The sequence below is a fragment of the Nicotiana tomentosiformis genome, chromosome 8 (assembly GCF_000390325.3).
Source record: "Nicotiana tomentosiformis chromosome 8, ASM39032v3, whole genome shotgun sequence".
Lineage (NCBI taxonomy): Eukaryota > Viridiplantae > Streptophyta > Magnoliopsida > Solanales > Solanaceae > Nicotiana > Nicotiana tomentosiformis.
The window spans coordinates 11,708,974-11,721,807 of NC_090819.1; positions in this window are offsets into that span (position 1 = coordinate 11,708,974).

A 12,834-nucleotide genomic window follows, 5' to 3' on the forward strand; every position below is an offset into this window, starting at 1 on the left:
CTCGGATTTTGTATCATTCTACTATTTTTAGTGACACACATTCTAGGTGACGGGCGTGTGGGCGTGCACTGTTGGGGATTGTGACTTGGTCCGTCCCGTAGCAACTGTAAAGTTGCATACTTTGTTGAAACTATATGATGCTTATATGTTTTAGAAAGAGTTTCTGTAAATTGGGTTGAATGCTATGTTTGGGCCTTGTGCGAGTGTTGTTTGGAACTTTAGAGGCCTTTTCTTACTATCCTCTCATTGTTTTCGATTGAAAATCTATACTCAGTCATGGTTATACTTGTTTATTGCATAACTCAGTTTTATGACTCTATTTTGATGCATATAAATGTTGTTTTGGGTTGAGCACCCTGTTTTACTGAAATGCCCGAGTGGCTTGAGAGGTTTATGACTGAGTGAGGCCGAGAGCCTGATTTGTGAGGATATTTATGGGATCGGGATGCACGTCGCAGCATGTTGCATATTTATGGGATCGGGCTGCACGCCGCAACATGTTGCATATTGGTCGAGGGCCTAATTGTGAGGATGAGTATGATCGGGGCTGCCCGCCTGCAGTATACTTTATTATTATAGCACGCGAGTTGTCCATGCAGATTATAGCGCTTGGGCTGAAGGAGCCCCTCCAGAGTCTGTACACACACCCCCAGTGAGCGCAGGTACCTACTGAGTGTGAGTGCCGAGTGCTGAGTAACTGGGAGGCATGTGTGATTGTGAGGTATGCCCGAGTGGCAAGAGTGATTGTGAGGCATGCCCAAGTGGCACGAGTGACTGTGAGGTTTGCCCGAGGGGCTGTATATGAGTGATGTTTTTCCCGAGGGACTGTTTATGATTTCATCATTTTGCTCACCTTTGCATTTTTCCCCTGTTTGAAAACTGTTGAAAAGTATCTTTAAATGATTTTTACTGGAACTAGGTTTAAACGAGATATTTTGATTCAAATCCTGATTTTAAAAGCATGTGGTATTTTACTGAGATTTCTTAATATGAACGTTATATGCTTTATTGCTCGTCACTACTGCTACGTCTTTATTTATTGTTGTTACTTACTGAGTTAGCGTACCCACATTACTACCTGCACCCTGTGTGCAGATCCAGGTGTAGCTGGACACAGTAGCGATTGTTAATTATTTTGGTTGCAGATTTTCTCGGGGATAGCAAGGTAGCTGCTTGGCGACCACAGCCCCTGTTCTTCTCCCTCTTGTCTTCCTCTAGTTGTATTTAGCTATTTTCCACGTTGAGTTAGCCTTGATATTGTTAGACAGATTGTAGTAGCTGCTCATGACTAGTGACACCCCGATGTTGGTCTTTTCCTTCCGCACTTTTATTTTGATTGGAACTCCTTTACGAAAGTTTTTTTTTTTGTGTTAAATAACATTGAAATTATCTTTGAAATGAAAATATCGGTTTGTTTGGGAAATGAGTCGGCTTGCCTAGTTCCACGATAAGCGCCATCACGACAAGGGTTAGTTTGTGTCGTGATAGATTGGTTTCACAATTTGGAAGATCCCGGCGCTTTCACAATCCCTTGCACCATTGGAAGTTCCGACTTTGCCAAACTCTTTGTGATCTAATGGCGAGTATCAACTTGATGCCCTACTCAGTTTTCAAAATGTTGGGGATTGGGCAACCAAGACCCACTTCTATGAGGGTACAAATGGAGGATCGTACTATGAAGAAACCATTGGGTATTATTGATGATGTGTTGGTTCGGGTTGATAAGTTCATCCTCCCGGTGGACTTTGTGATTCTTGATTGTGAAGTGGACTATGAGGTGCCTATTATTTTGGGTAGAACTTTCCTTGCTACGGGGAAGGCACTTGTTAATGTGGAAGTCGGCGAGCCCACCTTCCGGGTTGGTGATGAAAATGTGGTTTTCCATGTGTTCAAATCTATGAGGCAACCGAATAGCAATGAAGTTTGTTCGTTTGTGGACTTAGTGACCGAGGTGATTGTTGATGATGCTAGTTCCATGATGAATGTTGGTGATACTTTGGAGGTCGTATTTCTTAATCATGATGATGATGAGAAGGATGGTTATGTGGAATGTGTGAATGCTTTGCAAGGAATGGGGTCGTACACTTATGAACCCTGCAAATTGTCCTTAGATTTTGAAAATCGGAAAACTCCTCCAACAAAGCCCTCAATCGAGGAGCCTCCCACTTTGGAGTTAAAGTCATTGCCTCCACATCTCAGGTATGAATTCCTTGGCCCGTGTTCTACTTTACCGATTATTCTTTCCTCTTCTTTAGCTAACGTGCAGATAGACTCTACTTTGGCGGTGCTGCAAAAGAGGTAGAAAGCTATCAGACGGACATTGGCGGATATTTAGGGTATAAGCCCCACCTTTTGCATGCACAAGATTATTTTGGAGGAGGATGACAAACCCTCCGTTGAACATCAAAGAATACTAAATGAAGCAATGTAAGAGGTGGTGAAGAAGGAGATCATAAAGTGGTTGGATGTCGGGGGTTGTTTACCCCATTTACGATAGTTCGCGAACCTCTTCGGTGCAATGTGTCCCAAAGAAAGGGGGCATGACTGTGGTCACCAATGACAAGAATTAGTTGATTCCTACAATAACGGTGACCAGGTGGAGAGTGTGTATGGACTATCGTAAGCTCAACAAAGTCACAAGGAAATATCATTTCCCACTTCCCTTCCTTGATCAGATGCTTGATAGATTGGCCGACCGTGCTTTCTATTGTTTACTTGAAGGATATTCCGGCTACAATCAAATTCTTATTGCTCTGGAGGACCAAGAGAAAACTACCTTCACATGTCCCCATGCACAAAATAGTTGATAGATGCTCAAGTCGGGTTTTACTATCTCTATATTCAACCCTTTGATTGGGATCTCGCCCAAATCACACCTTATTTTGGGGTTGTGAAGCGGCGGATTGCAATAATAATACCTAACTAGGAGTCGGGATCGAATCCACGGGGAGCGTAGATGGGATTAGGTATATGTTTGGACAAAGCACGTAAATTGTCTAAAATGCACTTCCACAAACTATGTTTTGATTCTACTTCTAAATTATGCTACGGTTTGCAAATGTAAAGCTAAAGAATAGTATTTTTGATGTTGTTTTTCAAGTATGTAAAAGATCTAGGGTTATGACTTCCACCTAGGTAATTTCCTAACGGGGTGTGGGCTTTAGAGCGGGTTTTGTTGGTGAGAGAATATTATAGCAATCAACACATAATTACCCACTCAATACCTCTCGGTAATAGAGTGGTTTTGCCCAATTTGGTTTTCTCAAGTCCAAATGGGTAATGCACAAAACAGTTGATAGATGCTCAAGTCAGGTTTTACTATCTCTAGATTCAACCCTTTAATTGGGACTATCAATTTCTTGAGTTCATCCCAATTTCTTGTTCTCTAAGTTTTCATAGACTAAGTCTCTCTTTCTGAAGTAGAGACTAAGTCAAATAGGCTTGAATCAATGTTTGCAACCATTAATTCTACAATTATAACAAGAACTAGGCTAAATATTACACACTCAACCACAAACAAGCCCTAAATCAAATACCCATTAGGTACCCACACTAGGGTTAGGTCACAACCCTAGCTAGAAATTTAGCTACTCATAGTGGGTGATGAAGGAAATAAAGAAGAAAAGATGATTAAACTCATATTTAATGATAAATAGATAAAAATCCAATGTAAAATTGACAAGCTATGATTAAGTTTTCTAAAACAGTAAAGAAAAAGGGCTACCAACTTTCAGATGTTCAAAAACTTAACCTAATTTCGTGAACGTAGTCTATTTTTACAACGCTGGAAATTTCAGAAAACATTGCCCTTTAGGAGGTTCTGCGGCCGCACAATTCTGTGTGCGGTCCGAACTTTGTTGCAGCTCTTGACAGGAGTGGTTTCTGTGGCCGCAAAATTCTAAACTGCGGCCGCACTTCTTGAGTTCTACGGACCGTACAATTCTAGGTGCGGCCGCACATCTTGAGTTCTGCGGACCGTACAATTCTGGGTGCTGCCGCACATTTGAATTCTACGGCTGCACAATTATAGTATGGTCCGCAGATCTTGATTGTCTTGAATTCCCAACTCTCTGAACCTTGACTTCTGCGGCCGTACAATTATTGTGCGGTACACACTTTGCATTGCAGCACTATCAATTTTTCTTCTTGTTCTATGGCCATAGACAAAATTCTGCGGTCCGCACTTTAGCCTTTTTGCTTGATTTATTTCCTTGTTCCAAATCACTCCTTCTTGAGTTAAACTTCATACCTTAAACAATTTTGAACTAAAACGAAAGTCAAAAGGCACAAATAAGTAGTCAAAATCCCCACTTATCAACTCCCCCAAACTTAAGCTTTTGCTTGTCCTCAAGCAAATAAGGTAATTCCCACCTCCAAAAGAAAAGAGCTATTCCAGCTAAGCTAAGGTGAATCAAACATAGATCAATTGGGATCAACAATTACCCACACACTCATGAATCATCAACCAGGCAATTATTTGAAGGTTAAAGCACAACTGGCTCTAATGTGACACTTGAGCATCAATGGTTGACTTTACACATCAAGGAAGTTTGCACTTTCATGTAGGTCACTATGGATCCCAAACTCCTCCTCCTATACTCTCTGTTAGCTCATCTCACTTAAGAATGTAGTACTCAATTCAATGATTTGTGAAAGGTTCGTTCATCACTCTCAAAAGAATGTCACAAGTACGACTCTAAGTACCATATGTTTGCCCCTCATGTAAATCAACACTAATGTAAGCTCATTTGGCTTGAAATCATGTAGGGCTTTTTTGGCATGTGATGAAGGCTTTTGGACTAAGGTAGGAAATGTTGGAATAGAACGGGTTCATCTTTCCTTAAGCACTCCATTTTCTTTTTTTGGATCATGCTTAGCTAACTCTTTAAGTTATTTTCTTTTTCCTTAGAGGAACTAGCGAGACTTGACATCACTCTTTCTTGGTCATGATATTCGTTTTCTCCTTCTTTGTTTTCTCCATGCTTTTCACTTTTTCTTTTCTTTGAATCCCTTCAATTCTTCAATTTATTCACTTTCTTTTTGTGTTTTTCTTTTGTTCTTTCTTTTTATTCACTTCTTTTCTCCTTGTGTACCTTGATACCACTTTCAAACTCCCCGTCTCTCCCCCAAACTTATGTTGTTGCCAATTTGCTTCCCATGAGTGTTAAGTAAAGCTCGGGTGCCAAGAGAGGGTCACTACAAAATGGGTAAAGGCTTGTAACATGGATATCAAATGAGAAAGGCTTTAGGCTTAAAAGGGTTGAATAGGGATAACATCATTGGTGGGCCATGAAAAATTTCAAAATGGGCCAAGGAGTTCCTACAATCACTTCTCAAGCCAAGCAAAACTTAAAATTTCGCCTAGAAACACATTCGGGAGAAGTTCTAGACCATTCACACGGGTTCTTGGACTTGTAACAAAACATCTCACCTATCACATAGCAGTATTTTTCAAGAGGATAGAGGCGAGGGTCCATAACAACCGTATTCAAGATTGAAAATCGCTAATGGTTCAACTAAACCACTCGATGATTGCCTAAGTCAACGCAAGAGTCACAAGGTCACTAACTAGAGCCATTTCTTTCCACTAACTTGTTTTTAACCATAAGCGTGTAGTTAAGTATGTTGGTACCAAGTGAAGTATGCTTGACCCTCTTATTCATTATTACTACTATTTTTACCTAATCATCAAAAACGGACTCAATCCCTTAAGAAGGTTGTCACACCATCCATCGTGGGGAAGAGCCACCCGGTTCACACAAAAACCACCTTTGGAAAGAACTATGGCATTAAGAAAACTAAAGGCTTATTGATCACTTAAACATAAAAAGAAGCTACCAAATCAACAAGAAGCTATTAAAGTAAATATGAAGCTAAACTACTAAGAAACAAAATAAAGAAACTATGAAGTAACTACTGGAAGCAAAAATGAATATACAAGCTGAAAATGGGAAAACGAATATATACATCAATAGAGAGGGAGGAATATATACATAATGAAAAAGAAAATAAAGATAAAAAGAGAGTATTATAGTTATTAGAGGCCAATGTCAAATATCATATCAAAACAAAAATAGACCACCCCCTGAATATGAATAAGTGTTATCCTCAATGCTTAATAAAAATCAAAATAATGAGGGGAAAGAGTAAAGAAGACTCCCTATGTGGTCTTGGTATCCATAGCAACATCACCTCTCTCAGGTTCCTCTAACTGGATCTCATCATCCTCTGCTCGGGGAGCAGCTGGGTTGGTGAACATCTGTAGCACCACCTCAGCAGTGTGGGTAGCATGGTCTGGCTCCTTAGACTGGCCAGTTAGTGCCACTGCTGTTATAGGGTCTTCTGGTACTGATGGATGTGTCTCCATCAGTAAGTCAAATGGAAGATCCCCAGCAGCTGCTATCTTGGTCACTTCTTGTCTCAACTTGTCCATTGATTTTCTTGAGGCTTGTGATTTCCTCATCTTCTTCACATGTTTATCCAACTCCGCAATAGCTCCCCCATATGCCACCAATGTATCCATGATGGTCTTCTAATTGTCCAAAATCTTCTTTAATGTTTCTTTCACTAACGGAGGGATCTCGGGTGCTGAGGTAGAGGTCTGAGCTACAACAACACTAGATAGGTCAGACAGCTTTGCAGAAGCTGTCTGCATCCAGTTGTTGAGACTCGCTAGTGTCTGAGAGACTCGCAGCGCAGAGAGTGGATAAGTTGATGAGGAAGGCACTGATACCGATACTGATGGCCTTGAAGATGGATGTGGTGACATGGCAGCTGTCTCGGTGGAAGGCCCGACAGTTGTGGAAGGCATGGAAGTTATAGAAGGCATAGCAGCATAATCTGCAACTACCACCGACGGCTCATCAGACTGGCCTACGGTAGTAGTCGACTTACCCATGTTTTTTGGGTTACTTGGGTCCCTCAGATAATACTAGGAGAAGGGTTGCTTATCCCTTACCTTCGTATCAAAGCTTTTCGGCTCCACTTATCCGTGAGATACTCCGTGATAGTGTTGGAATACGGATATGAGCTTTCACCCTGCCTGACAACCATAAACATGTTGGCCGACATGATGGCACCCACATTAATTGGGTACCCGACCATGATAGATGCAACTAAGACAGCCCGAGGGATTGGAAGGTTGTTTTCATTATGGCTTGGGTCTATGTGACTGCATACAAATGTTTGCCACCCTTTTTCTTCAAAGTTGAGGGTGTTCCGCAGAATAGGAACCCCTGTTGTGATCCATGGTGGTGGTGGTCCTGGAGCTGCCAGTATCTCAACTAGCCAAGGGCGAGCTGCGTCACCAAGTGCAAACTTCTGTAAATACTACACCGGCTCCATATCGAACCCTAAATAAGTGTTCAAGGTGCTCTGATCAAATCATACTTTCAAGTTCCGCACGTTAATCACCTTAGTCCCCTTCTTGATGTGCGCCACATTGGTGTAAGACCTAGTGCTCCTTGGCATCCAATACGCTTTTTGTGAACCATTTCCACCCATTTCTTTCCCGAAATTGTCTTAGCATATTCTTGAAAATTGTGCGGTCCGCACAAGGCATTCTGCGGACCGCACTTCCCCCTCTTGCCCACTGTTTTATCAGCAACTATTTTATAGTCTGTGTTTGAACTTTAACTGACTCATGTTGCTATGTTTTGCAGAAAACAGTTAGATCAAGAGGACATGGTGACACTTACAAAGGGATGGTTGAACCCTCCCGAGGCAGGGGTACCCTACCACTCTCCGTGCAAAGAGTGATTAGTAAGAAGGCAACAATAGGCCGAGGTAGACAGCCAGATCCCTCTGAATCAAGTTCATATGCAAAGCCAGCCTGTTGTGCTAACACAACCACATATCCCCCATGACAGATACCGACTGAGAGACGAGCCTACCTCTTCTGAGAGTAATTCTGAGGGATCGGAAGGGAATAGTCAGGCTACAGAGCCCTCATCTACTCATGCCCCCGCCGCACCCGTCATAGTTGATGATGATGATGATATTCCAGATGACGGTCGGGGGGGAGGAGGGGTGATACTAGAGTTACAGGCCTGGAGAGGTTAAATAAAAAGGAAGTTTGGGAAGATAGGTTTGTGAACCTGACTGGATGCAAAAGGTTCCATGAGTGATGTCCTCAGAGATCGCTCATTCTTGAGCGGCAGTTTGTATTGAAAGATCTGGATAAATACAACCTGAATGTGTTAAGACAAATTCGGGAAAGAAAATTGTGGAAATGGTTCACAAAAAAGCGCATTGGATGCTAAGGAGTACTTAGTCTAGGAGTTTACGCCAATGTGGCGCACATCAAGAAGGTGACTAAGGTGTGGAACTTGAAAGTACAATTTGATCAGAGCAGCCTGAACACTTATTTAGGGTTCGAGGATATGGAGCTGATGCAGTATTTACAGAAGTTTGCACTTGGTGACACAGCTCACCCTTAGCTAGCTGAGATACTGGCAGCTCTAGGACCACCACCACCATGGATCACAACAGGGGTTCCTATTTTGCGGAACACCCTCAACTTTGAAGTAAAAGGGTGGCAAACATTTGTATACAGTCGCATAGACCCAAGCCGGAATGAAAACAACCTTCCAATCCCCCGTGTAGTCTTAGTTGCATCTATCATGGTCGGGTACCCAATTAAAGTGGGTTCCGTCATGTTGGCCAACATGTCTTTGATTGTCAGGCAGGGTGAAAGCTCCTATCCATATCTCAACGCTATCACGGAGTATCTCAGAGATGCAGGGGTGGAGCCCAAGAGCTTTGATACGAAGGTAAGGTCTAAGCAGCCCTTCTCCTAGTACTCTGTGAGGGACCTAAGTAACCCAAAATACAATGGTAAGTCGACTACTATCGTAGGCCAGTCTGATGAGCCGTCGGTGGTAGTTGCAGATTCTGATGCTATGCCTTCTACAACTTCCATGCCTTCCACAACTGTCGTGCCTTCCACCGAGACAACTACCATGCCACCACGTCCATCTTCAGGGCCATCAGCATCGGTATTAGTGCCTTCCTACTCAACTTATCCACTCTCTGCGCTGCAAGTCTCCCAGACGCTGGCGAGTCTCAACAACTGGATGCAGAGAGCTTCTACAAAGTTATCTGACCTATCCAGTACTGTTACAACTCAGACCTCTACCTCAGCACTCGAGATCCCTCCGTCAGTGAAGGAAACATTAAAGAAAATTTTGGACAATCAGAAGACCATCATGGATACATTGGTGGCACATGGGGGAGCTATTGAGGAGTTGGGTAAACAGGTGAAGAAGATGAGGAAATCACAAGCCTCAAGAAAATCAATGGACAAGTTGAGACAAGAAGTGACCAAGATGGCAGCCGCTGCGGATCTTCCATTTGACTTACTGATGGAGACACATCCATCAGTACCAGCAGATCCAACAACAGCAGGGGCACCAACTGGCTAGTCTGAGGAGCCAGACCATGCTACCCACACTACTGAGGCGATGCTACAGATGTTCACCAACCCAGCTGCTCCCCGAGCAGAGGATGATGAGATCCAGTTAGAGGAGCCTGAGGGAGGTGATGCTGCTATGGATACCGAGACCACATAGGGAGCCCTCTCTACTCTTTCCCCTCCTTATTTTAATTTTTATTAAGCATTGAAGACAACGCTTATTCTTATTCAGGGGGGTGATCTATTTTTGATTTGATATGACATTTGACATTGGCATGTAATAACTATAATACTCTCTTTTTATCTTTATTTTATTTTTCATTATGTATATATTCCTCCCTCTCTATTGATGTATATATTCGTTTTTCCATTCTCGGCTTGTATATTGATTTTTGCTTTCAGTAGTTACTTCATGGATTCTTTATTTTGTTTCTTAGTAGTTTAGCTTCTTATTTACTTTAATAGGTTCTTGTTGATTTGGTAGATTCTTTTTATGTTTAAGTGGTCAATAAGCCTTTGGTTTTCTTAATGCCACGGTTCTTTCCAAAGGTGGTTTTTGTGTGAACTGGGTGTCTCTTCTCAACGATGGATAGCGTGACAACCTTCTTAAAGGATTGAGTTCGTTTTTGATGATTAGGTAAAAATAGTAGTAATATTGAATAATAGGGCCAATCATACTTCACTTGGTACCAACACGTTTAACTACACGCTTATGGTTAAAAACAAGTTCTTGGAAAGAAATGGCTCTAGTTAGTGACCTTGTGACTCTTATGTTGACTTAGGCAATCATCGAGTGATTTAGTTGAATCATTAGCGATTTTCAATCTTGAATACGGTTGTTGTGGGCCCTCGCCTCTATCCTCTTGAACAATCGAGCTATGTGAGAGGTGAAATATTTTGTTACAAGTCCAAGTACCCGTGTGAATGGTATAGAATTTGCCCCGAATGTGTTTCTAGGCGAAATTCTAAGTTTTGCTTGGCTTGAGAAGTTATTGTAGGCTGTCCTTGACCCGTTTTAAAATTTTCTATGGCCCACCAATAATGTTATCTCTAGTCAACCCTTTTAAGCCTAAAGTTGTTTCATACAATTTCACACCATTTTATAGAGTAAATTTCAAACTCCGTTAAAAGTTAACAATTGAAAAATAATATTTGTTCCACCTTTTGAATGAAAACAATAACCCTTTGGACAATATTTCGGTGAGCTTTAGAATTATATTACTACAAAGAAAAAATGTTTTGACATACATAGAGCTGAAGCTGATAAATATATATGTTGCAATTAATTTTATTATACATTGAAGAGTCGGCCTAACATGTTTGCCAAGGTACATAAAAGAGTTCTATGAATTAATTATCTATCTTAAAAACCAAACTGAAGGTGGCATTTGTTTTGAAAATTCAGTTTTGTTGAGTCTTTGCAAAAAAAAAAATGTTTGTTTGAGCTATTCTACATATCAATATCCACAGACGTTCTCCCTCTTGTCTGCTGACCCTTGCCAACACCACCCACTCTCCAAACAACAATAACAAATTCAGTGATTTTTCGCAATTGAGGTTTGAGGAGGGTAAGATCTAAGTGGTACGCAATTTACTTTACCCCTACTCTGAAAGGGCAGAAAAGTTGTATCTGATAAACCCTCGGCTGGAGAAAGAATGAAAAATAGTAACGGCGACAAGTAAAAACAACAACAAGATCCACTCGCACAATTATATATTGGTGATAAGGACAAGAAAATGCAAGGGCAATTTCATTTTGACAATGTTGATATTGACATGATCTAATATATGTCTATTTTGTTCAAACCTCATGCTTACTGCTTGAATATTCCACACCTTCATTAGTATAAGCTAGTACTAGTAGTATTGCTACCACCACAAATCAGAGGAGATTGTTTCATTCATTCCAACAAATGCCCAACAGTGCAAAAGGACCTTTCCTCCTAGATAAATGGCAGCTTTCTAGTATAAGGACAAAGTATAAAAAATCTAATTTCTTTGTTAGCTAATTTGTTCATACGTTCTCAGGAAGGAGAGTGGATATAGATGAACCTCATCTTCCTGTTTTTGGGGTGATGGTATCACCGTTGTTGTATTTTCTGAGGACGTTTTACTGTGAGAATGACCTATTTGCTCCCCCTTAAATGGGTGGTATTAACTGCGCAGTCTGTTGAAGGTGAGGAAAGGATAGGCACGAGCAGCGAGCTAGAGGATATCAATAGACTATTGGGATTAGCCAACAAGAAACTGAACTGTTTCTGCAGTCTTGTTGCTTTGAATTTCGAGCAATACACTAATGATGTTGTTACACTAGATGGAATGCTATTAGATGCAACAACAAAATGGAATGAGCTAAGGAAAAATAGCATCACAACTCAAATACAATTAGGTAATGACAGTGAGTTATGCACTGATGATACGGCGACCTACAACATACATCTACTGTACAGTGAAGAGTGCTATGATTACTCAATGTGGAGGACATCACCACTCTATCAAGAAGAAGGTGTGTATGGTTTTGGTTGTGGACTATCAAGAAGAATGCTCAAAAGAGGATGAACAAATGTAGTAACAAACACATGGATGTTACTGGAAATGCCCAGTTTTGGTGTATGCGCGAATAGTTTATTACAAGTGAAGGAGTTGCACCTTGGGGAGTAGATACACATGTGGAGGAGTTTAAGGCCATAATGAGGGGTTATACTAGTAGGAGAATGAATATACAAAGATGAATCAATGGCCATGTTATTCGATTCCTAAGGGAGGAGAATAAGATGGTATAGTTTTTATCTAACAATGTGTTCTTTTTTGCAGGAATAGATACTGTACACATACACTATCTTTTATATAGTATTCATAGTGTGGTTTCATCACTTTGTAAAGCAGTTGCCAGCTAGAATGGAAGCTGCAGCTATGGGAAAAGACACACACCTACTGAAAATAATGCACAATGGTTTTATATGTGCGGCCATTTTATGCACTATTTTTTCGCTGTAGATAAGGATCTTATGGATGCACTGTGACTTCAATCTTCAATGTATTTCATTAATACAATAGATCAAGATAAGATACAGATAAAGATGATAACAAATTTTACTAGGAGGTCACTCATAAGTTTGAGACTAAGGTTGTCCATTCCTGGACAGTGGAGTCTTGTGCGTGTGAGAATGTTAGATATCACAAGGATAAAGATATCCACAAGGAAGAGCTACAACAGAATTGTTAGAAACTGGGATGGAGCAGTGGTACATACAGAATCACAACATCAAGGGCTTTCACTTCATGGAATCATGGGAACAAAAGCAATAAAAATGGAGTTTGTGCAAAAACTGGTTAGTGTTAAGTGCTCAACCACTCCCTCACAGACGCTACACACAAAGAGGAAGGAATAAAGCATACGCAGATCATCAGCTAGACAAGGA